Source organism: Lissotriton vulgaris, chromosome 3_1 (genome assembly GCF_964263255.1).
Source record: "Lissotriton vulgaris chromosome 3_1, aLisVul1.2, whole genome shotgun sequence".
NCBI classification, from domain to species: Eukaryota; Metazoa; Chordata; class Amphibia; order Caudata; family Salamandridae; genus Lissotriton; species Lissotriton vulgaris.
The window spans coordinates 1,640,724,717-1,640,751,536 of NC_141689.1; the positions used below are offsets into that span (position 1 = coordinate 1,640,724,717).

Sequence of the window (26,820 nt, forward strand, 5' to 3'; positions counted from 1 at the left end):
CTTAGAAGGCTCAGCCTTTACCCCACAACTTTCCTCAGCAATAAAGGTGGCACGCCATGTAGCTTTGAGATAAAGAATTTTTGTGTGTATTTTTTATGCCATTGCAGTATTTGTTGATTGTGTGTTATTTTACGTTAGTCATTTATATAGTGGATATTCTGCCATTAATATGAATTCGCCTTATTCTCAGAGTCCAAATAACTTCAAACCTTGGTTTTGAGGATCCCATTGTAGACCAGCTTTTGATTTTGATTTGTTTTTAGCTGCATCATCAGTAGGGCAGCTGTGGTTACTTCACAGTTTTTGGAATTCTGTATTTGCTTGTTGCTGGAAATTGGTTACTGGTTGATGGTGGTGAAACCCTACTCAAGCAGCAACCACAATACTTGTCAGGGTGACACACAAACAAACCCTAAATTAACAAGTGCTTAAATCTTTGGCAGAGGTGTAGCTTGGTTAGTAAGACAGGGGGAATGGGAGCTTCAGATTTTCCGACAATTACGCTGACATATCATGTTAATTATTATTATATGAGAAGGAGTGCATGAAGGTGACTTAAGGGCCAGTCGAAAGGAAAAGAGTGTGGATTGTGAGGGATACTTAAAACAGGTATTTTGTAAAATGACCTTCTTTTAAGAAAACAAATAAGAGAGAGTGTTTGTGTGTGTGCTTTTGTCTGGGTGAAAATGTTAAAATCCCAGGTGAAATCTGACAGACCCCTTACAATGCCAGACTGAAAGCTCCTGTACCCAACAGTTTTCTAAATAATACATTTATTGGGGGTGGTTTAACACCCCAAAAACCGCCTGCTAAACTACACCTCTGCCCTTTGGTAGCTTTGCACAAAAGCAGTCATGTTTAACTTAGAGGCAATGTGTAAAGTATTTATGCAGCACTTCAAACAACAGTAAAGTCAAAACACAACATAAGAAAAATGTCATGCCAATTTAGAAAAATAGAGTAAAATGTAATAAGTTATCTGAGTCAAAAATCCATAAATCGGATCAGTAGTACCTGAGATAAGCAATTTAAATGTTTAAGTGATAAACAGTGCTTAGAAGCACAAAACACCAACTGTGGTTTCTGATCCCACTAGAGCAGGAGAAAGTCACAAGTTCCGGCCGAACATGATGGAGCATGGACTGGATACAGGAGCCAAGTTAGGCATGCTGAACAAAGTACTTTAATTCCGGGTTGCGAGTTCCTGCTTCAAGGATGTGTCACAAAGCAGCATCTCCGAGGAGCTATAGGGCTGTGAAGCGAGGTCCTGCATCGAGGAGGTGTGGCACAGTGGTCGTTCTGCTGAAGCTGCAGATCAATATCCTGCAATGAGGATGGGTTGTGCAGAAGTGGTTTCTGAGAAGCTGCAGGCAGCTATGTTAGGTCCTGTGCCGAGGAAACACTGTGCAGCGGTGGTTTCGAAGAGTTGTTAGGTCCTGTGTCTGGGATGCGCCTCGCTGCGGTGGTGCAAATGCGGGATTGCAAAGTGATGCATTGGTTCCGTCCAAGAGACCACAGCTGAACTGGCAGAGCACCTGCAGGCAATTTCCAAGAGTCCAGGACTGTAGTAGTACAACCTGGGGGGAGGAAGACTCACTAATTTAAGAGTTTTTTACTACCAGGACCTGTAAAAGTACATGTCCAACTTTTTTAATACACTGCACCTTGCCCTACACGCTATTTGAGACATACTCTAGGGGTGACATACGTATTAAAAAGGAAGGTTTAGGCCTGCCAAAAGGTTTATGTTGTCAGGTTGAAATGGCAGTTTAAAATTGCACACGTCAGCTGCAATAGCAGGCATGAGACGTGTCTAAAAGGCTACGTAAGTGGGTGGCACAATGAGTGCTGTAGGCCCAATATTAGCATTTAATTTACAAGCCCTGGGTGCATGTTGTCTCACTTTACTAGGGACTTACAAATACATTAAATGTGCCAATTGGGTGTACGCCAATTTCACAATGTTTAAAAAGTGAGAGCTCTCTCCTTTAAACATGGTGAAACTGGCTTACACCCAATTGGCACATTTAATGAAGGTACTTGTAAGTCCCTAGTAAAATTGCTCCAAGGCTGGAATAGAGGCCAACCCAATGTCCCTGCTTGGAGCTTCCACCTGGCAGTGGCTAGCCCGGCCAAGCGTTGACATTGACATCTGTCAGTGGCCTCTGTTGGCTTCTTTCTTTATGGGCAGACTTTTCCTTGGGCTGGGGACAGAAGTCTGATTCAAGGGGTGGGATGGGCCACATTATCTTGTTGGCCATGGTGGTACAGTGGGCCTACTGGCATGCATCTGTGAGCAAATTATGGTTAGCGGCTTCACAGATGGGATCCAAAAGTGAAGAGAAAGGTTCCCCATGGGTGAATCCATTGTCTCAGGAGCGTGTAGATAGAGAGATCCAACTGTGTTTAGATGGAATAGAGCTGACAAGTGCCACTGTATAACAGGGCCTATGTCCATGTTCTATCACCTAAGCACACCAAGGTATTGAATATTCTACCCTGGCTTTTGACTGGAGGAGAGTCATCATTTACCTTCACCCTCTGTTTTAGTTTTTTGTTGAATTTTAAGATTCTGCACACTTTACCACTGCTAATCGGGTCTGTACCATCTGGGCTCCCATACGCTCTTCTTGGGGGTGGTACTCCCAGAAAAATGAACTATCAGGGAAATAAAATCCGAAGAACTGTAATTTAAAGCACAAAGCACCAACTGTTGTCATCTGGTCGCAGTGAACCTGAACAAAGACATAAGTTCAGGCCGACCACAATGGAGCATTGACTGGATACAGGAGGCAAGTTAGGCCTGTAGCATTCTACCAGTCCTTGTACTCACCAATAACAAAGCCACACACAGAGAGTAGTTGTACAAGTTTTTATTCTGCTGCGTGTAAGTTAGAGCACAACATTCTAAGCCTGTTTTCAAATCATCCCGCCAACGTTTATGTCACAGGCCTGTGGTGTACAGTGGGAACCAAAAGAGTTGCAGTGTTTCTTTATTTACAAAACACTACAAAGACCACTGAACAAAGTACCCTAAATTCAGGTTGCCGAGCGTTGTGATATCCTGTGTTGAGGATGTGTCATGCAGCAGCAGCTGTGAGATCCTGCATGTAGTATGTGTCACACACCGGTGGCTCCAGGGAAATGTGGGGCCGTAATGCAAGGATGTTTCATGCAAGAGTGGTTTCCAAGGAGCTACAGGGCTATGGTGCGAGGTCCTGCGCCAAGGATGTGTCATGCAGAGGCGGTTCCAAGGAGCTAAGGGGTCCTGTGTCGGGGTTGCATCTCGCTGCTGCTGTGGGAGGCAATGCATCACTTTGTGCTAGTTCTGTCCAACAGACCACATCTTAACTGGCAGAGCATCTTCAGGTCCACTTACAAGGATCCAGTACCTGGGGTGGCACCACCTGGGGGGCAAAACTCACAGCAGGCAGAGTCCAGGTGCGGGGTTCAAGGTGGTTGGATCCTTTTCTGTTCCTGAGACTGTGATCAGGAGGCTAGCCAACAGACCCTTGGAGTCACTCTGGTGACCCTGGGTTCAAGATACAGTTCCTGTCCTTCTCACTCAAGCAGCATGGCAACAGGACAGTAGAGTAGCAGTCCTTCTTGCAGAGCAGCCTGGTCCAAAAGTGTACTGAAGAGTTGGGTCTGAGAGTCCAATATGTGTACTTGATGCCCATTTTGAAGTAAGAGAAGGTTCTGGAGGTTTCATCCCCAGATGTGTCTAGAATTTCCTGCCTCCCTGCCCTGGCCCCACCTTGTCTGGGGGCACAATGGCTAGTGAGTCGGAGTGTGCTCAGGCAGAGGCTTTGTTTTGTGCATGCAAGGTAAGTTACAGCTCCTTCCCCTCTTCAAGTCAGTGATGGCCCATTTGACCAAATCCTATTCCCCCTTTGTCTCACTGTCTGGGAGCAATACGAAAAGCCCAACTTCCAGCTGCACTTAGTCATGTGACCTAGGATATAGGCTGCAGGCACCAAATGGCTAGACAAGAAAATTCCACATTCCTAAAAGTTTACGACTTTACCATTACAGTGGGTTTTAAATTACCATACTTTAGACACCAAACTCGACATGCCTTTCTGTTCCCAATTGAAAGTATCACTTATTAAATGTAATTTGGTGGCCCAATGTTATCCCATGGTAGAGGTAGACCTTGTAGTAGGAGAACATGAATTTAAGAGTTTTTCATTACCAGAACATGTAAAAGTTAAAAGGGCTTGTCCTACTTTTAAATACATTGCACCCTGCGCTAAAGTCTATTTAGGGTCTACCTTGGGGTGACGTATATATTATAAAGAAAGGTTTTTAACTGCGCACACACAGTGTGCAATGGCAGGCCTGATACAAGTTTAAAAGGCTACTGTGTGTGGCACAATGGGTGCTGCTGGCCCTCTAGTAGAATTTATTCTACAGACCCTGGATACATGTAGTGCCACTTTACTAGTGACTTTCGCTCACAGTGCCGGCTTTAGGGCGGTGTGACCAGTGCTACTGCACCGGGTAACAAGAGGAGGGGGCGTCAAAATCCCGGCCTTTGGTTTCCACATTGATCCTCGACGAAATAAAAGTCAGACACAAGTGTTCGTGCCATCATGGATGACGTAGTCTTAGTTCCGGCCCAGGTGCCAAATTTGCTGTGCCCTTACAAGATCACAGAGCACCTGCTTAGTTGGAACTGTGTCCCTTTCCATGATAACATTAACAGTGGCACACAAAGGTAGCACCGCTCTCAACACTACATTAAAGGTCAGTTTGGTTGTATGAATTGTCCCTTATCCATCCAGTGTTGAAAGTTATGTTTTAGTTGGTGCAGTTTTCAGATGTTATGCAAGCTGTGCAATAAAGCTACAAAAATGTCAGACTGAATTACATAACTGTATAAAAACATTTAACGTATTTTGACTTGATGGATGACGTTTTGGCCTCCCTTGCTTTAGAAAATATTTAATAAAATGTGACCTCCCACAGCGCCAATAAAATATGCTTCCTTAGGTTTATTTTTACTATCCTCAAACAGTATTATACAAAATTGCCCTCATACAAATTGACTGAAAGCACAGGTATTACTAATAAATGTAAGATGCTATTGTCACAGAAAGTTTGAGCCAGCAGACTTTTAACTTGCTTTTGCTCACCATAAAGTAACACAGAGGGTTAATGTGCCTGCTGAAAAGAAGGGGTGCCCTGCAGATCACAGAACTGTATTTTACTTGGATAGCTCAGTGGGTCACTGCATGTGTCGGAGAGATTCTTTTGTTACTTACTGCTCATAAGTTTTAATTCTAGTATAGCACAGAGATGTATGATTTGTCGTCCAAGAATTCAGATGCATGTACACTGCGTGACAGGGCCGGACTGGCTACCGGGCGTTTTGGCATGCTGCCGACCTGGAGGCTGACTTTGTTGATGGGGACCTGCGTGTGCTGAACGAAATTCGTTTTGCTTTGTTTATTTCGAAGCACACGCAGGTCTCCATCAACGAATTTAGCCCCCACCGCAGTGACATCAGCCAACAGCTCGGCAGCATGCCAAAACGCCCGGTAACCAGTCCCGCCCTGCTGCGTGATATTGGTTAGAATGTAATTGTTTCCCTAGTCTTTCATCATAGCTATGTAGCTAAATGTGGTTTGTCTGGGTAGAAACGTATTCTTACTACTAATGCCCACCCCAGCTACTGTGGTACATTTTAAATAGTGAGTTTGTGATTTTCAAGACCAAACACATAAAATATACTGCCTACTGGTTCAGATGTCATGTAAGTCCTACACAATATAATCCCCATTGTCTTTTGTAACATTTCCCATAACGCCCATTCGCATTCTTTCTGTAGAATGTGTGTGTGTTTGATTTAAAGTGCTCTGACACTCCCTACATTGGTATGTATGAGTGGCACTATAAATCAAATTAAACGCATGTGAGACAGGAGCTATGTAGAGATGAGGGGCCCTGTTGGAGGGTGGTAGTGAATAAATCTGGGTAGAGTGAGATTATTGGGGTGGAGGGGCGCCAAAAAAACCTGACGCACAGGGCACCACCAGTGCTAAAGCCGGCCCTAGACCTTCAAGTAAATTAAATGTGCCAATTAGGTGTAAGCCAATTTCACCATGTTTGAAGGAGAGAGCACAAGCACGTTAGTACTGGTTAGCAGTGGTAAAGTGCCCAGAGTCCTAATAGCCAATGTAAAATGGGTTCAGAAAACATGAGGGTGAATGCAAAATGTTTGGGAATGACCCTGCAAAAAGGGCCAAGTCCAGCACTTATTGATTTGCTAATGAGTTACAGTGGCTGATCAGTGTGGCTGAGTTTTTAATTAATCAAATTGGTGCCATATAATGTATTTGGTATGTGCATTGATAGCATGTGAACATTTTTAGCTGAGATTAGAGTGTGCTGTTGACAAGCCACAGTAGCAATATAAAAGTTTATCTATGATGTTCTGTATGAGTTATTTTGAGGTCAGGGTAATATGAGTATTGCACATGAGTGTCTACCGTGTCAGTAGGGGGTGTTGTGAGCACTACTATGTTGCATATCTTTCCTATTTGTATGTATGTGCAGTATTATATTGAAAATATTCTGTTGGAGGTTTGTGTTGTTTCTTTGTGATCTGCTCTGTTGTGATCATGGCAATACCCCATTATATAACCTATGTGCTGTGTCGGTAGTTTGCATGTTGTTCTTTCTGAAGGTTGTAGGTCTAAATATCGGTCACAAAAGTACCATGCTAGAGAAATATTATAATCTTTACAAGGTGAAAAGGGAACCCTTAGAGTCAAGAGGGACCGAGGGTATAAATTATGTTATAAGAGACAAAGGTCCCTTCAAAAAGATTTACGGACAATGGTGCACATAACCGTATTGAGACCTATGTCGAAATTCTCCAAATGGAGAGACAATGTATTTATTAAACATAAAGTCAAAAAACACAAAGCACACATATATACATAATAAAGTGGGTAAAAGGTTGGAAGTCAACAGATTTCAAAACCTCAGACATTTACACATTTAGGGCCAGATGTAAGGTAAGTATATTTTACAGACTCATAAATACCGAATTTTACCGATTCGGTATTTATGAATCAGTAAAATTGAAGGAGGGAGATTTAGGTAAATTCGGTAATTGAATTACCGAATCTGTAAAAATGAAGCCCATAGGAATTAATGGGCATTACCGAATCGGTATTTACCGATTCAGTAAATACCGAATCCTGCAAGGGTGCAGGGGGTGTCACTTTGACACCCTCTAGCACCCCAAATACAGGCATGTGTGGCATGTGGCACACAGACATGCCCTAAGGGCATGTCTGTCTGTCACATGGCATAGGTGTGCATGCACACATGTGCATGCACACCTGGATTCGGTATTTTACCACCCTATTGGATTGGGTGGTAAAATACCGAATCTGTAAGGCCTTTGGGACTCAGAAGAGTCCCACCTACATCTGGCAGTTACCGAATCGGTAAAAATACCGATTCTGTATTTTACCGATTCGGTAAATTTACCGATTCGGTAAATTTACAGAATCGGTAAAATTGGCCACCTACATCACAAATACCCATTTACCGGTCGGCAACGGCCGAAATCGCCCGTTACCGGTCGGTAAATGGCCTCCTACATCTGGCCCTTTGTTACTTAATCAGTAAATGCATGTTCAAAACAGTCACAATAAGAAAAACATCTTGTGCTCCACATTAATCCAAATGAGCCAGTTTAGAGTCAAGATGTTATAATTCGACGACGTTTTGATCCCAACTGGGATAGGGGGATCATCATAAGGATGCATGAGTATATGCCTGAAAGGTAGCCTGTATAAGGCAAGGAGTGTGATAGGAGGGGAGGGGTGGGGGAAAAAGAAAGAAAAGGGTATAAGCAGGAGGGTGGCGGGAAGGAGTAAAAAGACACCAAAGTAAGAGGAAAAAAAAGAGAAAGAAAGAGGTTAGGAAGGGTGTGCAGGGTAGTGTTTTAGGGTAGGGTCATGCAGGGGATAGTGTTTTAGGGTTTAGGGTAGAGTCAGGGGGATCATGCAGGGTAGTGTTTAAGTGTAAGGAGAGGACTGGTGTTCGGGGAATGGTCATGCAGGGGTAGGATTGTAGGGTTTGGGGTAGGGTCGGGAGGTCATGCAGGGTAGTCAAGTCAAGTTTCAATACTTTATTCGACAGCATTGTCATAAAAGCATTTTATCCCTATTCTAAACATAAATAAATACTATACTAAGTTTAAGATCAATTTAAGATACACATTAAATACAGAATGCTGGCGAATTCTTTCCAATAAAAAGAATTTATACAGTTTAAAAATACAGGGTCATTATGCCTAATACATAAAGAACGAATCTAGCGTAAAACGAAATACTTTTCATCATTCATGATTAATCGCAGTTAAAGTGCGGGTGCGGATAATCCAGGCCCAACCCAAATATTTGGCTAGGGCAATTGCAAGATTGGGGGCACAATTTGATCTTAATATTCTTAGTGCTTCTAGATATTTTCTTATCCCCAAGTTCTTGCACACTGGTTTTAGCCATCTACTTCTTGGAGGAGCATACAAGGGGCATACAAACAAAAAGTGTGGAATATCCTCAACGTGGACCTTACAGTAGCAACATGTATTAACATTACTTGGTGACCATTTTAAAGTGAAAGCATTTAGAGGTAGGCAGCCAACTCTGAACTGGAAATACAGCTTTCTGTCCAAGGGTTTTGTGATCAGATCCCAGTACTGTTCACAATTTGGGACTATTTTGGACTCCAAATACTGGGATGTCAACATAGAGGGTTGATTGGAAATTAAAACAGATTGGTGTACCATGTCCCAATACATTTTTTTCAACAACACCTTAGGTGGAAAGGCGGAAGGGTCAGTAGTAGTCCATAAGTGGTCTAAATGCAGTTTTTGTAGCAAGTTCCTGATTTCTTTAAGCCAAGTTATTTTATGGAACCGATCAGAGCTAATAATGCCCATGAGAGCAGATGCATAATGGCCCAGTTCAGGTGTTGTCTTTATGCGCCTCCAATATAAAAGTGGGCGCAATCGAGCCATAACCTCGATCTTTTTCCTCCCTAGATCATATAGGAGTGGGATCGATGGAGTGCTCTGCGGGACACCAACCAACCGGCGAAGAAATTTGTTCTCTGCAATAGCCAAGACACTCAGATTGGCGAAGCTCCATAGCTCTGATCCATAAAGACAGGCACCCAGCACTTTCATACTATAAATCTCCATAATAGGCTAGATGGGTTTTGTTAACGAAGATTTATATTTTTGTGCTATGGCCCCAGCCAGCTGATGGAACTTTAAAACCACAGAATCAATATGAGATTTCCAATTCATACTGCCCTGCAAGGAAATACCAAGGTAAGTGAAAGCATTCACCTCTTCCAAAACAGACCCATTAAAATGTATTTTGTCCTTGAATTGCTTAGCAGGATTCAAGTTCATGAACTTGGTCTTTGTAGTGTTTAATTCCAGGCCCCGAATCTGACAGAAATCTCCAAATGCATCAATTGTCTTTTGTAATCCGCTAGGGGTCCGCGAGACCAGTAGAGTGTTGTCAGCAAACATTAATACTGGAACCCGCTCCCCATCTAGCATAGGGGCATCAGTTGGTGATTTCTTTAAATAGTCTACTACGCCGTTGATATAAAGGGAGAATAAGGCAGGGGCCAGGACGCATCCCTGCCTCACCCCATGCTCCACGGGGAAAGAATCTGTGACGCCCACCTAATCCTGGCGTAGTTGTTTTTGTGCATACGCACTAACAATGTCAATAATTCGGGGCTAATTCCAAGCTCGCTAAGAACAATCCATAGTTTTTGACGCGGTACTAAGTCAAATGCTGACTTTAAATCGACAAAAACGGCATATAATAGGCCATTTGTCAAGGTCACGTTTTTCCAGTAAAGGGTTAAAAAATGGAATACCTGGTCGACAGAGCTAGTTAGGGGGCGGAAGCCAGCTTTGTACGGGGAGAGGATATCCTTATCATCTATCCAGGCTTGTATTTTATTTTGTATCATTCTACCCATCAGTTTTTGTGCTGAGTCGATAAGGCTGATGGGTCTATAATTACTTGGTAAAGCCTTGTCCCCTTTTTTAAAAACTGGGATGATCTCCGCGCCCTTCCATGAAACTGGTATCACGGCTCCTTGAGCGATGGAGTTTGCAAGCCAAACAAAATATTGACACCAGTTAGCCCGGTCAGATAAAAATACATCTGCCGGTATTCCATCAATTCCTGGAGCCCTACCTCTGGTCACCCCGTCCAATGCTACGTTTACATCCCCCAATGTGAATACTTCATGATTATATAATACCATTTTGAGGGGCGGATGGGAGCCCGGAGGTGAGTTATCAGCATATTACGGTTTAAAGAAATCCACCCATGCTTCAAACGATGGATTTGGGCCCAGATCCTTGTACTGGGGTGAATGTAAGACATTGATCTACATTCTGTCCATCAAATTGTTTTTTGTAATTTTCTCCCTAAGTGTACTGGGGTAGCTCAGACGTGGGTCCCAGAGCCTCCACACCACTGGAGTCAAGCTAGCCGGGCTGATGAGAGGTGTTACCTCGAAACCGGTCCGGTCCTCGGATGCTTGATTCCGGTCTGGGAAAGATATGGCTGTGTAGTTCGGACTGGACTGTTCCCATGGGGCACAGGGTCAGAGCTGATTTGCATAAAGCCATTATCTAACCCAGGGTGGTGTGTAGTGCAAAAAACGATGGATTTGGGCCCAGATCCTTGTACTGGGGTGAATGTAAGACATTGATCTACATTCTGTCCATCAAATTGTTTTTTGTAATTTTCTCCCTAAGTGTACTGGGGTAGCTCAGACGTGGGTCCCAGAGCCTCCACACCACTGGAGTCAAGCTAGCCGGGCTGATGAGAGGTGTTACCTCGAAACCGGTCCGGTCCTCGGATGCTTGATTCCGGTCTGGGAAAGATATGGCTGTGTAGTTCGGACTGGACTGTTCCCATGGGGCACAGGGTCAGAGCTGATTTGCATAAAGCCATTATCTAACCCAGGGTGGTGTGTAGTGCAAAAAACGATGGATTTGGGCCCAGATCCTTGTACTGGGGTGAATGTAAGACATTGATCTACATTCTGTCCATCAAATTGTTTTTTGTAATTTTCTCCCTAAGTGTACTGGGGTAGCTCAGACGTGGGTCCCAGAGCCTCCACACCACTGGAGTCAAGCTAGCCGGGCTGATGAGAGGTGTTACCTCGAAACCGGTCCGGTCCTCGGATGCTTGATTCCGGTCTGGGAAAGATATGGCTGTGTAGTTCGGACTGGACTGTTCCCATGGGGCACAGGGTCAGAGCTGATTTGCATAAAGCCATTATCTAACCCAGGGTGGTGTGTAGTGCAAAAAACGATGGATTTGGGCCCAGATCCTTGTACTGGGGTGAATGTAAGACATTGATCTACATTCTGTCCATCAAATTGTTTTTTGTAATTTTCTCCCTAAGTGTACTGGGGTAGCTCAGACGTGGGTCCCAGAGCCTCCACACCACTGGAGTCAAGCTAGCCGGGCTGATGAGAGGTGTTACCTCGAAACCGGTCCGGTCCTCGGATGCTTGATTCCGGTCTGGGAAAGATATGGCTGTGTAGTTCGGACTGGACTGTTCCCATGGGGCACAGGGTCAGAGCTGATTTGCATAAAGCCATTATCTAACCCAGGGTGGTGTGTAGTGCAAAAAACGATGGATTTGGGCCCAGATCCTTGTACTGGGGTGAATGTAAGACATTGATCTACATTCTGTCCATCAAATTGTTTTTTGTAATTTTCTCCCTAAGTGTACTGGGGTAGCTCAGACGTGGGTCCCAGAGCCTCCACACCACTGGAGTCAAGCTAGCCGGGCTGATGAGAGGTGTTACCTCGAAACCGGTCCGGTCCTCGGATGCTTGATTCCGGTCTGGGAAAGATATGGCTGTGTAGTTCGGACTGGACTGTTCCCATGGGGCACAGGGTCAGAGCTGATTTGCATAAAGCCATTATCTAACCCAGGGTGGTGTGTAGTGCAAAAAACGATGGATTTGGGCCCAGATCCTTGTACTGGGGTGAATGTAAGACATTGATCTACATTCTGTCCATCAAATTGTTTTTTGTAATTTTCTCCCTAAGTGTACTGGGGTAGCTCAGACGTGGGTCCCAGAGCCTCCACACCACTGGAGTCAAGCTAGCCGGGCTGATGAGAGGTGTTACCTCGAAACCGGTCCGGTCCTCGGATGCTTGATTCCGGTCTGGGAAAGATATGGCTGTGTAGTTCGGACTGGACTGTTCCCATGGGGCACAGGGTCAGAGCTGATTTGCATAAAGCCATTATCTAACCCAGGGTGGTGTGTAGTGCAAAAAACGATGGATTTGGGCCCAGATCCTTGTACTGGGGTGAATGTAAGACATTGATCTACATTCTGTCCATCAAATTGTTTTTTGTAATTTTCTCCCTAAGTGTACTGGGGTAGCTCAGACGTGGGTCCCAGAGCCTCCACACCACTGGAGTCAAGCTAGCCGGGCTGATGAGAGGTGTTACCTCGAAACCGGTCCGGTCCTCGGATGCTTGATTCCGGTCTGGGAAAGATATGGCTGTGTAGTTCGGACTGGACTGTTCCCATGGGGCACAGGGTCAGAGCTGATTTGCATAAAGCCATTATCTAACCCAGGGTGGTGTGTAGTGCAAAAAACGATGGATTTGGGCCCAGATCCTTGTACTGGGGTGAATGTAAGACATTGATCTACATTCTGTCCATCAAATTGTTTTTTGTAATTTTCTCCCTAAGTGTACTGGGGTAGCTCAGACGTGGGTCCCAGAGCCTCCACACCACTGGAGTCAAGCTAGCCGGGCTGATGAGAGGTGTTACCTCGAAACCGGTCCGGTCCTCGGATGCTTGATTCCGGTCTGGGAAAGATATGGCTGTGTAGTTCGGACTGGACTGTTCCCATGGGGCACAGGGTCAGAGCTGATTTGCATAAAGCCATTATCTAACCCAGGGTGGTGTGTAGTGCAAAAAACGATGGATTTGGGCCCAGATCCTTGTACTGGGGTGAATGTAAGACATTGATCTACATTCTGTCCATCAAATTGTTTTTTGTAATTTTCACCCATGCTTCCTTAGCCACATGATTTTTTGGACACTCTGCAATTCCCCCCCTGCCCCATTTTAAGATAGCCCAAAACTCTTTTTGCTGTTTAGCTGCGCAGGCTTTTTTTAGATCTAGCCATTGATTTTCAATCCACAGCCTTTTTGCCCTAGCTTGAACTTTTCTATAGTCGTCCCTGGCCTTCAACACTCCTTCTTTACTCCTCAGCGCTAGGCTGAGGTTCTGCCGTGCCTTTCTACAAGAATGGTCATACCATCCTTTATTTCTAAGAGGACAAGCTCCCTTTCCCTGATGAACTTTTTTTAAAAATAACCCCTGTATATTAAGAAAAAACGGGATGTGACTCTTCGATTAATTTATTAAAGTTAGGCTCATTACAATGATCCTGCAAGCTACTAACCTCTTTTACAACAGCCTCCAATAGATCCTGCATTTCCCCTGGCTTATCCAACAGAGTTGCCCATTTAACATGGCGTTGGTTGTTAGTTGAAATAATATCTAGTGGCATGACGCCCTTTTCAGGATTTGGCAATATTACTCCGTGGTCCAATTTGAAGAGCAAGCACAACGGGTTGTGGTCACTCTCCAATCTAGGTGTCACTTTCATATCTATCATCTTATGCCAATCTCTGACATCTACAAGGATGTAATCTATCCGACTGCTTGCCCTTGTGTTGTCAAAGGTATGAACACCCTGAAGGTCTGACGGGGTGTGGCCATTTGCTGCCCTCAACCCCCTGGCCAAACACAAACTCTTTACTTGTACTGCCACTTCAGACCATTTCTTTACCGCGGGTAAATCCAATTGAGGGACTCCCCACTTAGTATCTTCCTCTAAGGACATTTCATTATCCTCCTGGCCTAGTGGTTCGAATGTAGTGTTCATGTCTCCCCCCACTAGGATGGTGATATGCGTTGGAAGATACTCCAGATCATTGTCTAGTGCTACTACCACCTCTAAAGCTTTACCCCCTATTGTTCCCCTGGCGTATATGTTGTAGAGGGCCATCTCATGGCCGTCAGCCCAGGTTATCACAATTGCCAGTAAGTCACAATTATTAACGGGTCTCGCTCTAATAGTGCATTGTAGTGATTGGCGCACCCATGTGATTAGTCCCCCTGAGGGCCGCCCTTTTGGATTCTTTTTTGCAGGGACAAAGACATTTAAAAAACCCTGGCGATGGACAGGGATCACTGCCCAGGTTTCCTGGAACATAATTACATCATGGAGGTCAACAAATTCGCACCATTCTGGGGACTCTAGTTTGTTAAAAATGTTAAAAATTCCCGCCAGATTCCAGGATAGGACCTTCCTTCGACGGACTGGCCCTCAAATTCGATGGTGATGCATATTGGGCATGCAGGGGTTGGACCAGAATAGGTGGGGGGCTAATTGCCCTACTGTTTTCAATGATGCGGGGAGTAGGAACTAAGTGACCCATGGTACAAGAATGAACCCCAGTACGACAGAGTATCCTCCCATTACTAGAATTAGTGACAATAGGCTTCTTAGCAATGCCAGTTTCCCTCTCTTGAATCCCAGCTATGTTACCCTTGACTGTACTCATCCGCCCATTCAGTCAGTCACACTCGTTGAGATCAGAAAGGGCAGAGAATCTATTTTCCATCGGTATGCCCCAATTACTTCTTAAACCAAGGGGCTTACCTTTCCTTACCACAGAATTCCATTTTGTTCTAAGTACTGTGGGATTTAAAGTATTCCCTTTCTTTGCATAGAAAAAATCTAGCGTTAGAGGAACTATCTCTGTGGATCTGCGCTGGGGAGGATATATATTTGCTAGAATGTTTGGCAGCACTTCGGGATCAGAGAAGTGTAACACCACACAATCCCCTCTAAATTTTTTATTACCACCCCGATCCATTCTACTCTTCTAGCCTTCACAACTTTTTGTGCCAACTGGTCCATACCCCCCGGACGAAAGGCCATGTTCCTTGCTAGCCAGTGCAATGATTTATTTATTAGGGAAGATGGGTTCTCTACTTGCCCAGATTCTAGGAGTGGAACATTCGCCAGGACCAGTACTAAGGGGGATGCCTCTACAATTAATTCTACTGGTTCCTTCTCTATGTTGGAATCTACCAGCCTGTCCCTTTGCCTTGGCCCTTCAGAGTCACCGATAATAGTACTAAGTCCCATGGGCCCCCCCCCCCCATATCGTTGGACAGCATAGGGATGAGGGGAGTATTTTCCATGGGTTCTGACCTGGGGGCTGTCTGTGTTTTTTTTGACTCGACTCTAAGTGTCTCCTGCTTAGGAATTTTTGCTGCTTCCTCTATTGATTTTTGCAAAAGTCCCCCCAACCTGTTCACCTCTTCAGTGAGGTGGTCTATTTTGCATAGGAGAGGTTTAGTTATGGTCTTGATTTTACTATCTAGGGCGTTTAACAGTTTCTTAAATTGATCTTCGTCCAAAAGTAGCTTCCCCCCAGAGATTCCCCTTACATCTTCTCCAGTACTTTTCGGTGGGGATACATCTGGGCGTTTTTTGCTTGAGCGAAGCCCGCCCCGTTTTGGAAGACTCTTTCCCCCCCTCCCCCCTTAGCGGCTCTTGGGGCTGGTACCGGTGCTGGGGGCTCCTCTTCTAGCAATACTATGTCTTCATCAGGTATACTCTCGCGTCTGAGTCAGCTATGGCTACTAATAGCTGGGTTAATGGATTATTCTCAGGTTGCTGGAAAACCTCATTGCTAATATCAAGGGCAGGTGTGTCAAGAGGCATATTATCAGGTGATGGCAGTACAGGGGAAAGGCTCAACCCCAGTGAGAATCTCCTATCACTGTTTATTTTTGCAACAACCTGGACCATGTAATTGTCAATAGTATTGACGGCTTGGGTCGATTTTGACTTTGACATATTAGGAGGTTGTAACACTGGTTACCCCCAAGTTATACTGTACAATACTGTTACACAGGATGACTTTCCTATAATTGCAGCGATGGGTGTAAGTATTAAAGACTCACAGATGGTGTTTTGGCCAGCGTTCCAGGCCCTGTCCCTGTCTCTTCCTGCCGATGAGGGCCGTAGAGGGCCCGCCCTTTGCCCGGGCTTCGCCCGGCGTCCCGCGAGGCGGTCCCTCACCTGATTTTGTAGGTGGGAGGGCGGCTGTGGGCGGGGCACGCAGGGGTCGCTGACCGGATGTTGGTTGGTGTCGCAGGGACTCCTGGGAGAGTGAGTCCCTGCCGCGCAACTCCCCTGCAGCCTCTCAACGCCTCAGGTGACCAGCAAGCACGGGGCAAACAGGCAGCGTTGGTGGGCAGTCCTCCCACGCAGCGGCTCCCGCGAAGCGGGAGCGGCAAGAAGTAGTGTTGGTGCAGGTATGGAGCAAGACAGGCAAGATGTCTTCACAGCGTCCCAGGATTTTTTCGAGGGTCACGCAGGTGGGCTGCTCCGGGGCCCTTTTCACCTGTTTGCCGGCTGTGGGCGGGGCACGCAGGGGTCGCTGACCGGATGTTGGTTGGTCTCGCAGGGACTCCTGGGAGAGTGAGTCCCTGCCGCGCGACTCCCCTGCAGCCTCTCAATGCCTCAGGTGACCAGCAAGCACGGGGCAAACAGGCAGCGTTGGTGGGCAGTCCTCCCACGCAGCGGCTCCCGCGAAGCGGGAGCGGCAAGAAGTAGCGTTGGTGCAGGTATGGAGCAAGACAGGCAAGATATCTTCACAGCGTCCCAGGATTTTTTTGAGGGTCATGCAGGGTAGTGTTTTAGGGGAGGGAGAGGACTGGGGGTAGGGGGAGGGTTGTGTGGGGTAGTGTTTTAGGGTTTAGGGTAGGGTCGGGGTTGTACAGGGTTGTGATTTAGTGTAAGTAGAGGATTGGGGCTCAGGGGGTGTCATGCAGGGTAGTGTTTTAGGGTTTAGCGTAGGGCTGGGGGGTCGTGCAGGGTAGTGTTTTAGGGTAGGAAGAGGACTAGGGTTGGAGGGAGGGTCCTGCAGGTGTGGTGTTTTAGGGTAGGGAAAGGATTGGGGTATGGGGGTTGTGCAGGGGTAGAGATTTAGGGTTTAGAGTAGGGAAGGGATTGGAGCTCGAGGGGTTGTGCAGTGGTACTAAATTCGGGTTTCGGGTTTCGGGTAGGGCAGGGTCGTGTATCTTATCTTAGATACTTTTACCAAGAGTGTAGCTTTAACACACATGCCTTTGAGTTGTAATGACATGCGTGGTAAAGGCATATTCATGGTAAAGGTATGCATTGTAACGGGGGTCAAGGTGAATGACTACGCACAGTAATGCTCGCATTGTAATGACATGCATGATATTAGTACGCGTTGTAACGTGTCATATTCTATTCTGCCAGTATAATTCTGCATAATAGGGTCTGTTAAATGTTTTGTGTGCTGTTTCTGTACTGTTCTGATGTGTGAAGTACTGCCCCCCTAAGGTACCCATTACAAAATACCTGGAGTCTGGTATTGCAGATACCAGAGCAGGAATTACAGATTTCTGCCAGATTTTCCCCCACCAAACATTCTGAGTTGAAGTCTCTGGAATGATGAATAACTACACCAAGTCAGGGTTGTACCAGAATGTCGTGGCCTAAATATCATCTGACAAAAACATTGCACTTCAGTATTATTCACAATATCACCCCATTGAAAATAATAATAGAAATTCTGCACCCAATGAAGCAATAGTTTCCTAAACAGCATTTATGCCATGATATTTTTGCCAGACAAAACTTTTGTTATCAATATGCTGACATCCAACTGCAAACTCAGAATTCCTGGGACAAATCCAAATGTTTTCCCAGATTCTGGAAACCTTAGTGCTGAGATTTACCACCAAGTATGAACTATTGGTAAATCTGAGCAGAGCATCAACATTTGGCCTGGAGATGGTCGAGGGTCATGCCTGGCTCTTCTGTACCTAGGTGAGAATTGCATGCTTCCCCTACAAGGTCGACTGGCCGTACCGGGCATCGGTCGTTTCCCGTGGAGGCTGGAAGGGTGGGAGGCCAGTTTTGTTACTGGGGGCTGTTTTTGTAGCAATGCAGCAGTTTCAAAAACACTCACTGCAGAGTTCATAATATACTCAGTAGTTTTCAGGCAATAATACAACTGTCAAGATAACTCTGGTGATTATTGTACCTGCTGGAGAGGGATCAGAGTGTTGCCTAGTGGCAATTTTGATTTATCTAAGGTGGCACAGAGGGTTAGTATGCCTGCTGCAATGGACTTGTACCATGCAAATCACATAACATGCATAGCTTAGCGGGATTACTGCATTTGTCACAAAGACCATTTTGTTAGTGGGCAGTTTATAAATTACAGTCATAATCTAGCAAAGTGAGCTATGAAGTGGCAATAAAGAGCTGCATACAATCTACATGGTACAGGTTGGAACTTTATGTTTTTTCTGAGCCTTTCATTATCCTAATATTGCTAAAAAGGGTTTGTTTGGGTAGAAATAAATGATTATTAGTAAAGCCAGCCCAAATCAATGTGTTACAATCTGAATCCTCAGTTTGTGCTTCTCCAGACCAAGCACTCTTAAAAAATGCCTACCATTATGGATGACATGAACCCTACACCTTCGTAGTCCCCTTTGTCTTATGTAACATTTTCTATACACTGATTTACACACGTATGATTCATTGTATCTGTATTTGTGTGTGATGTAAAGTGCTCTGACACCCTACACTACTATGAGAGGCGCTATAAAAAAAATGAAATACATGTGAGAGAGGGGATATGGAGAGATGAAGGGTACTGTTGAAGGGTGAGGGAATCATTCAAGAGCCTCAACAAAGATTGTTGAATCCTGGTGCACTTCACGGTCATCATTTACTATGCTTTAAAAGTGATTACAATTGAATATATAATGAAAGAGGTGTTGTAGAATGTGTCATTTATTGCCCAAATGTTCTTGGTGGGAGAACAACCCCAAACCCTTCATGTAGTGGTCAAGCTCGCTCGCTGCTCTCACTAAGCACCGTACAAGGGCTGGTCTGACAAAATTTGCCAGGGCTGCTTTGGGTTCCCAGTCCAGCCCTGCTCCCCTAAGGTGTTGTAGGGCCAGGTGGGGCTTGGTTTTGGACTGGGTCTTTGTGTACATCCACTTCCCCTGTCACTGGTAGAAACATGCATCTAGAAAAGGGTAATCAGACATAATATCGAAAAAATAATATCGACAAGACATAATATCGAAGTATTAATATCGAAGGTAGATAATATAGAAATATAAAAATATCGAATACAAAATATCGTAATCAGTAAGTATAATTAAATATCGAAAGCAAGAATATCGCGGGACAAAATATCGACTGTAAAAAATATCGATTTATAGTAAAAGAATAAAAACGTAGTAAAAAAATGTTATGATATTTATAAAAAGTAATATCAAAACATGGTACAAAAATAAATAAAAATAAATATAATTAATAAAATAATTATTAAAAATACATATCTAGTTTTAGGAGCGGGTTATTGGGTTTATAGGGGATAAGGGTGGGGAGTGTTTTAAAATATATGTAATAAAAAAAAATATTAAATAAAAAACATTTTTTATATAAAATATTTTAATGAAAATTATAAATATTCATATTTATTGCTTAATAAAATGTTTTTAATAATTAATATTTAAAAATAATCATATTTAATAATATGATATAACAATCATTAGGAGCGGGTAATTGGGTTTATAGAGGATAAGGGTGGGGAGTGTTTTAAAATATATGCAATAAAAATATAAAAAAATATAAAAAAATAATATATATTTATATAATATTTTTTATGAAAATTATAAATATTCGTATTTATTGATTAATAAAAATATTCATTAATTAATATTTTATAAATAATGTATTTAATAATATGATATAACAATCATTAGGAGTGGGTAATTGGGTTTATAGGGGATAAGGGTGGGAGTGTTTTTTAATATTTTTAATAAAAATATATAAAAAAGTATTTAAAAAAATAATTTAGAACATTTTGTTTATAATTTAACATTTATTCTTATTTAACTAATTATAAATAAATAATAATATTTAATGTTTTTATTGATAATATAGTATAAGATTACATAACTATCATTAGGAGTGGGTTATTGGGTTCATAGGGGAAAAGGGTGTTGATTTTTAAGAAATTAAAGTAAATAAATAAAAAATCATTTTATTTATTAACATCATCTTTAAAGAATTATTAGTCAATAAAATATAAAAATAATAAATTTTTATTTAATGTAGACTGGAGTTGGAATAGTAATTATTATTTAATTAGTGTCCAGCACCTACTTCAATTTTATGTAAATTGGAGTGGGAATAGTAATTATTAATTAAATAGTGTCCAGCACCTACTTCAATTTAATGTAGATTGCAGTTGGAATAGTAATTATTATGTAATTAGTGTCCAGCACCTACTTCAATTTAATGTAGACTGGAGTGGGAATAGTAATGATTATTTAATTAGTGTCCAGCACCTACTTCAATTTTATGGAAATTGGAGTTGGAATAGTAATTATTAATTAATTAGTGTTCAGCACCTACTTCAATTTAATGTAGACTGGAGTTGGAATAGTAATTATTATGTAATTAGTGTCCAGCACCTATTTCAATTTAATGTAGACTGGAGTTGGAATAGTAATTATTATTTAATTAGTGTCCAGCACCTACTTCAATTTTATGTACATTGGAGTTGGAATAGTAATTATTAATTAATTAGTGTCCAGCACCTACTTCAATTTAATGTAGACTGGAGTTGGAATAGTAATTATTATTTAATTAGTGTTCAGCACCTACTTCAATTTTATGTAAATTGGAGTTGGAATAGTAATTATTTATTAATTAGTGTCCAGCACCTACTTCAATTTAAAGTAGATTGGAGTTAGAATAGTAATTATTATTTAATTAGTGTCCAGCACCTACTTCAATGTAATGTAGACTGGAGTTGTAATAGTAATTATTATTTAATTAGTGTCCAGCACCTACCTCTATTTTATGTAAATTGGAGTTGGAATAGTAATTTTTAATTAATTAGTGTCCAGCACCTACTTCAATTTAATGTAGATTGAAGTTTGAATAGTAATTATTATTTAATTTGTGTCCAGCACCTAATTCAATTTAATGTAGATTAGAGTTGGAATAGTAATTAATATTTAATTAGTGTCCAGCACCTACTTCAATTTAATGTAGACTGGAGTAGGAATAGTAATTATTATTTTATTAGTGTCCACCACCTACTTCAATGTAATGTAGACTGGAGTTGGAATAGTAAATATTATTTAATTAGTGTCCAGCACCTACTTCAATTTAATGTAGACTGGAGTTGGAATAGTAATTATTATTTAATTAGTGTCCAGCACATACTTCATTTTTATGTAAATTGGAGTGGGAATAGTAATTATTAATTAATTAGTGTCCAGCAATTACTTCAATTTAATGTAGATTGGAGTTGGAATAGTAATTATTATTTAATTAGTGTCCAGCACCTACTTCAATTTAATATAGACTGGAGTAGGAATAGTAATTATTATTTTATTAGTGTCCACCACCTACTTCAATGTAATGTAGACCGGAGTTGGAATAGTAAATATTTTTTAATTAGTGTCCAGCACCTACTTCAATTTAATGTAGACTGGAGTTGGAATAGTAATTATTATTTAATTAGTGTCCAGCACCTACTTCAATTTAATGTAGACTGGAGTTGGAATAGTAATTATTATTTAATTAGTGTCCAGCACCTACTTCAATTTTATGTAAATTGGAGTTGTAATAGTAATTATTAATTAATTAGTGTCTAACACCTACTTCAATTTAATTTAGATTGGAGTTGGAATAGTAATTATTATTTAATTAGTGTCCAGCACCTACTTCAATTTAATGTAGATTGGAGTTGGAATAGTAATATTATTTAATTAGTGTCCAGCACCTACTTCAATTTAATGTAGATTGGAGTTGGAATAGTAATTATTAATTAATTAGTGTCCAGCAATTACTTCAATTTAAGGTAGGTTTAAGTGTTTACTATCTATTTCTATATCAAGTAGACTGGAGTTGGAATAATTATTTTTATTAAATTAGTGTCCAGCACTGATTTTAATTTTATATAGATTGGAGTGGGAATAGTAAGTTACATGTTATTAGTATCCAGTACCTAATTGGATGTTGCCAATAATATTAATGTGAGATTATAGTAATAACAAAACAGAAAATTGTAAACATCTTGGAAATAATTTTTTTTATTAGGTTTTGTATCTTTAGCAGAGATAAGTATTTAAATAATAATTAATTCACATTTATGAAACATTTATATTTGTGCTAATAATTTGCAAACAAAATTACAATAAAATTAACAGAAGAAGAAGAAAATATAATATGGTTATATTTCATATGTGAAATCATTTCTTTATAGTATTACATATTATATAGTAAATAAAATAAAAATTATTAATAATATTATTAATAATATTAATAATTATTTTTACAATTAATTGTTTACATGTACGTTTCTCAGAAAAAGGGATATAATTAGTACATTTAAACATTGTGTCACTTTTTTTACATTTCTATAAATTGTTGTAATAAATATTATTTCTTTCATAATATTTATTTTTACAGTTTCTTTACATATTTGTAAATAATTTCATACTAGCACAAAAATAACATTTTATAGAAAATATTAGCTATTTTTTAATGAATTCAGGTAATTTAAGAAAGAATTTATAATATATTTCTTACTTTGGACTATTTTATTACTTTTGTGGTCTTTATTTTGTAACCGGGTTAGGTCGTTTTGGGTCATTTGGATGAAAAGCAGCTCGCGGTTGGGAGAGACTTCACGTCGCTTCAGGTAAGGTTTGTTTTATATGTTTTATGTGTATTTTAATGTACTTTTGAGAGTAGTCTGCTGCTATCTAGTGTTCTTATATGTGAGTGAGTAGTGTTTTAGATTTTTAAAACGATAATTTCCGTGTGGTAGATACACGTAGTTTTTCTTTGTGATAGGATTGTTTCCAGAATAACTATATCTATGTTTTAAGTTTATGTAGGAGGAAAATAATGTTTTTACTAATGTTAGTAGTTATTTATGTGTTGGTTAATGTGGGTGTGAATGTCTGTTTTCTATGTTTTTGTTATAGGTATTCGCCATATCGGAAGTTCCGTTTTTTTTTTTTAAGGAAGTGTTTGTTGGTTTTATTCACCACTGCTTTGCAAACACTTCTTTTAAGTTTTCGGTTTTCCTGGAGCGTTTTTTTAACTTTTGGCTATTTTTCGGGTTTTTTATGGTTATTCGATGGCTCTTCACACCATGGATTTGATTTTTTTGGTACAGTTGTATTTTTGCATTTTATTTTGGGTTACATTTGCACTACCTGGATTACTTTGGTGGGGAAGGACGTTATTCGATTTCAAACATGATTGGTAAGTCATTTATGTTTGATCTTTTGTGGGTGGGTAATGTGATTATTAATATTGCATTGTTTAATAGTTCTTATCTTATATTTAATGTGTGCATATATGTGATTATTAAGTATATATATTGCATACATTAAATAATTTTAAACATCAAGATTTAAATGTTATTATGCATATTTGGGTGATAGTTTTAGGGATTGCTTTGGTGTTGTTATTTATTCAGAGTAGGGTTTTGGCAATTATGTTTAAGTATTCAATGCCTTTTGTACTAGGGTATAATTTCACTTGCTCTTCTAGGTATTTGTGCATTTGCTTATTTTGTTTTGATGTTTTAGGGATTAGTTCAGTTATGGATTGGTCCATTCTGAATTCCTGGTAGCTTTGTTCTTTCTGTAGGCACTTGATAAAATGTTCTAGAGTTGGTTTTGTTCTGCCAGTTGATTGTATGAAGGCATTGTGCCAACCTTCTACTGCGTTGTTAGTTTTAGATTCACCATTTAAGGTGCTTCTGTAAACGTTCCACCAGGGTATTAGGAATTTTGGGTTTCTTCTGTGGCCAGATCTATGGAGTCTGCCTGCCCAGGTGTCTTCAAAGTAGTCCAAAAATGGACTTAACTTAGCTTCATTTTGTTTATAGAAGGGGCTTTCTATAAGAATGTTGTAGTGTTCTGCTACGTCTGTTTCTGGAACATAAGCCAGTGCTATGAGTTTTTTAATTTGGTATGCAAAAGATGAGTTAGTTGCATATTCTACACTTAAGGTAGTTTTTTGTAGATGTCTCCATAGACACTGGTTTAAATGATAGTAGCAACCTTGAATGCAGGTATGGGGGCGGATTTTTAGGATTGTTGAAAGCATTGCTTGCTCAAAATCTAGAATTATTTTTTCTGGAGAATAATCATTTGTTTTTTGTTTAATTATATTTAATAATTCCATATATGTGGAATTATTTTTGTTTGGTGGTAGTGCATATAGTAGTGGTATGTTGCAGTTTTGGTAGAGGCCATGTACAGTGTATAATTGGAAAAATGGTTTGGGACAGATGTTAAAAGTCCCATCCATCATCCAATATTGGCTTTGCTGAAGTTTTACTAGATTCATATTGGTTCCAAAAATAATAAGTCTTTTGTCATTGTTTTCATTGTCGTAAATAATAAATGGTTGCTTGTTTAAAGTTATAATTTGGTTGGCATTTAAATTGATATCATGATATGTTCTGGGAGCTGGTGTGGTAGTAGTAGTAGCTTTTTTAGTTCATGCTATAGTTCTTTTTAGTGAAAGAATATTTGGCATTTGTGTTGTGGCAGTTTTAGGGATTTTAGGAATTGCTTCTTTTAATATGATGTTAGTTTGTTTTTGGGAAGCTGTGCTTGTCTCTTTTATATTTTCCAATGCTGTTCTAACTTCAATTTCAGTTACATTTGGTGGATGATTGTGTTCCCTAGCATACAGTACAGTAGCTTCTCTTGTTGTTGCCCTTCCATAACACTTGTTAGAATAATATTTACAACATTTCCAATTAACTTTCATGCCATACTGCTTTTCTTGTGTATAAGTGTAACCCATGTAGCACAGTAATAGCTTTCCTTTCTGGCTGGTTACAAATTCTGCTCTTTCTGTCATTTTGTTGTTTGTATATCTAGAAAACATATATATAATAGTTAATGTCAAGGAGGAATATGTGTTTATAATTCTAAGTAAGTGATTATTAGTAATGTATATACTTACGTGTTTTCGAAATGAGTGAAATCTTTTGATATGCTTTATTCTTTCGTTGTGGATAGTGTTTTCTGATGTTGTTTGAGCTGTTAGGAAAAACATAAAATGACAATATTAATACAAAATTGTGTGTATATTTAGAATGTCACTGCTAATTTCTACTACAAAAGTGGATACTAATAAGTGTAGGATTTTATTTTACATTGTCAAGATACTTACTTATCTTGTTTTAGGTAGGGTTTTCCAGTATAGTTGTATCTTCTTTTTGTGGAGAGTATATAGTAGTATTATCTTAAAAAAATAGGTACATATGTGTTAGAAAACTTCCCATGTTTGTAGGTTTTCAACAACTTAGCAGTTAATTATGTACTTTAATATACTTACTTAGTGAGTTGCATTTTTGGTATTCCGAAATAGGAGATTTGGATGTTTTCAGGATATTTTTCTGTAGTGTTAGCTGTGTAAAAAAAATAGATAATAGCAATTAATTCGAACAAGTGCTAATGTTTGTTGTTGTTACCACATTGATTTCTGTTTACAAATACTTACTTAGTAATATTTAATATAGAAATAGGAATAATGTTCTCTGTTCATTTGTATTGTAGTTTTCAGTAGTAGAATCTGGAGAAAAAAAGTACATATGTGTTATAAATGTAATTGTTTGTGTTTAGAACATTTTACAAGTAGATTAAAAGTTACAATTTACTTACTTAGTTATTAGTATCTTTAGTTTTAGGATCTTGTTCACAGTTGTTTCTTTGTAGAATTTTCTCTAGTGGTAGTATCTATAAAAACATTTGTATGTATAAATAATTACAACATGTGCTCAATTGTAGGGATTGTCACAGTTAATGTACTCTTAAACGATACTTACTTTGATATTTGTATATTTCTTTAATACGTTAGTAGTATTGTAGTAAGTAGTAGAATTATCTGTAGCATTAGGAGAGAAATAAAAGAGTTAGGATATACACATAAGAAAATTATTTTTAGAAAGCTTACAACATTAATGTTATATAGAGATAATTATAAAATTTCTAGTAGTGGTTTGTTTTTAGAAATCAGTAATCTGTTATTTATTATTAGCTTGTTCTGTAGTAGTAACAGAAAAGGAGCATAGGGTATTTAGCAGGTAAGTAATATAGTAGCAGTTATTTACTTAGTATTTATTTGAGTTACTTACTTGAAAGATTTGATTATATGTTGATAATCTTGATGTTCTTGTTGGTGTGCTGCAATTCATCCAGAGATGTATCTCCTTCCGTGACTTTTAGCAAGTGGTTTGTGTTTTGGGTTTAATTGTTTATATAGAGGAGTGTCATTAGTACTTAGTTTACTATTGGTTGGTGAAAAAAAAGCTGTGTGTTGATTGGTTAGGTAGTATTTTTGAATTTCAGTTGTGAGTATTATGTAGTAAAAGAAGGGAAAAGAAAATTATTTATATAATTTAAAAAATTGCAGACAATAATTTTCAATGTGTAGGTTATAGAATAGATAATATAGAATAGTAGTGAATTTTTAATAAGAAAAAAAATGTTTTAATAAGTAGTGTGTATTTAATTGCAAATAAAATAATAATATGTAAAAATAAAGTGCAAATATATGTATATAAACCGTCGATATATC

At 40.1% G+C, this 26,820-nt stretch overlaps 1 pseudogene; it reads right to left on the minus strand.

Annotated features, from left to right (window-relative positions):
• Nucleotides 1–23,694: 23,694 nt before the first annotated feature.
• Nucleotides 23,695–25,098, minus strand: LOC147728297 (uncharacterized; annotated as a pseudogene).
• Nucleotides 25,099–26,820: the final 1,722 nt, after the last annotated feature.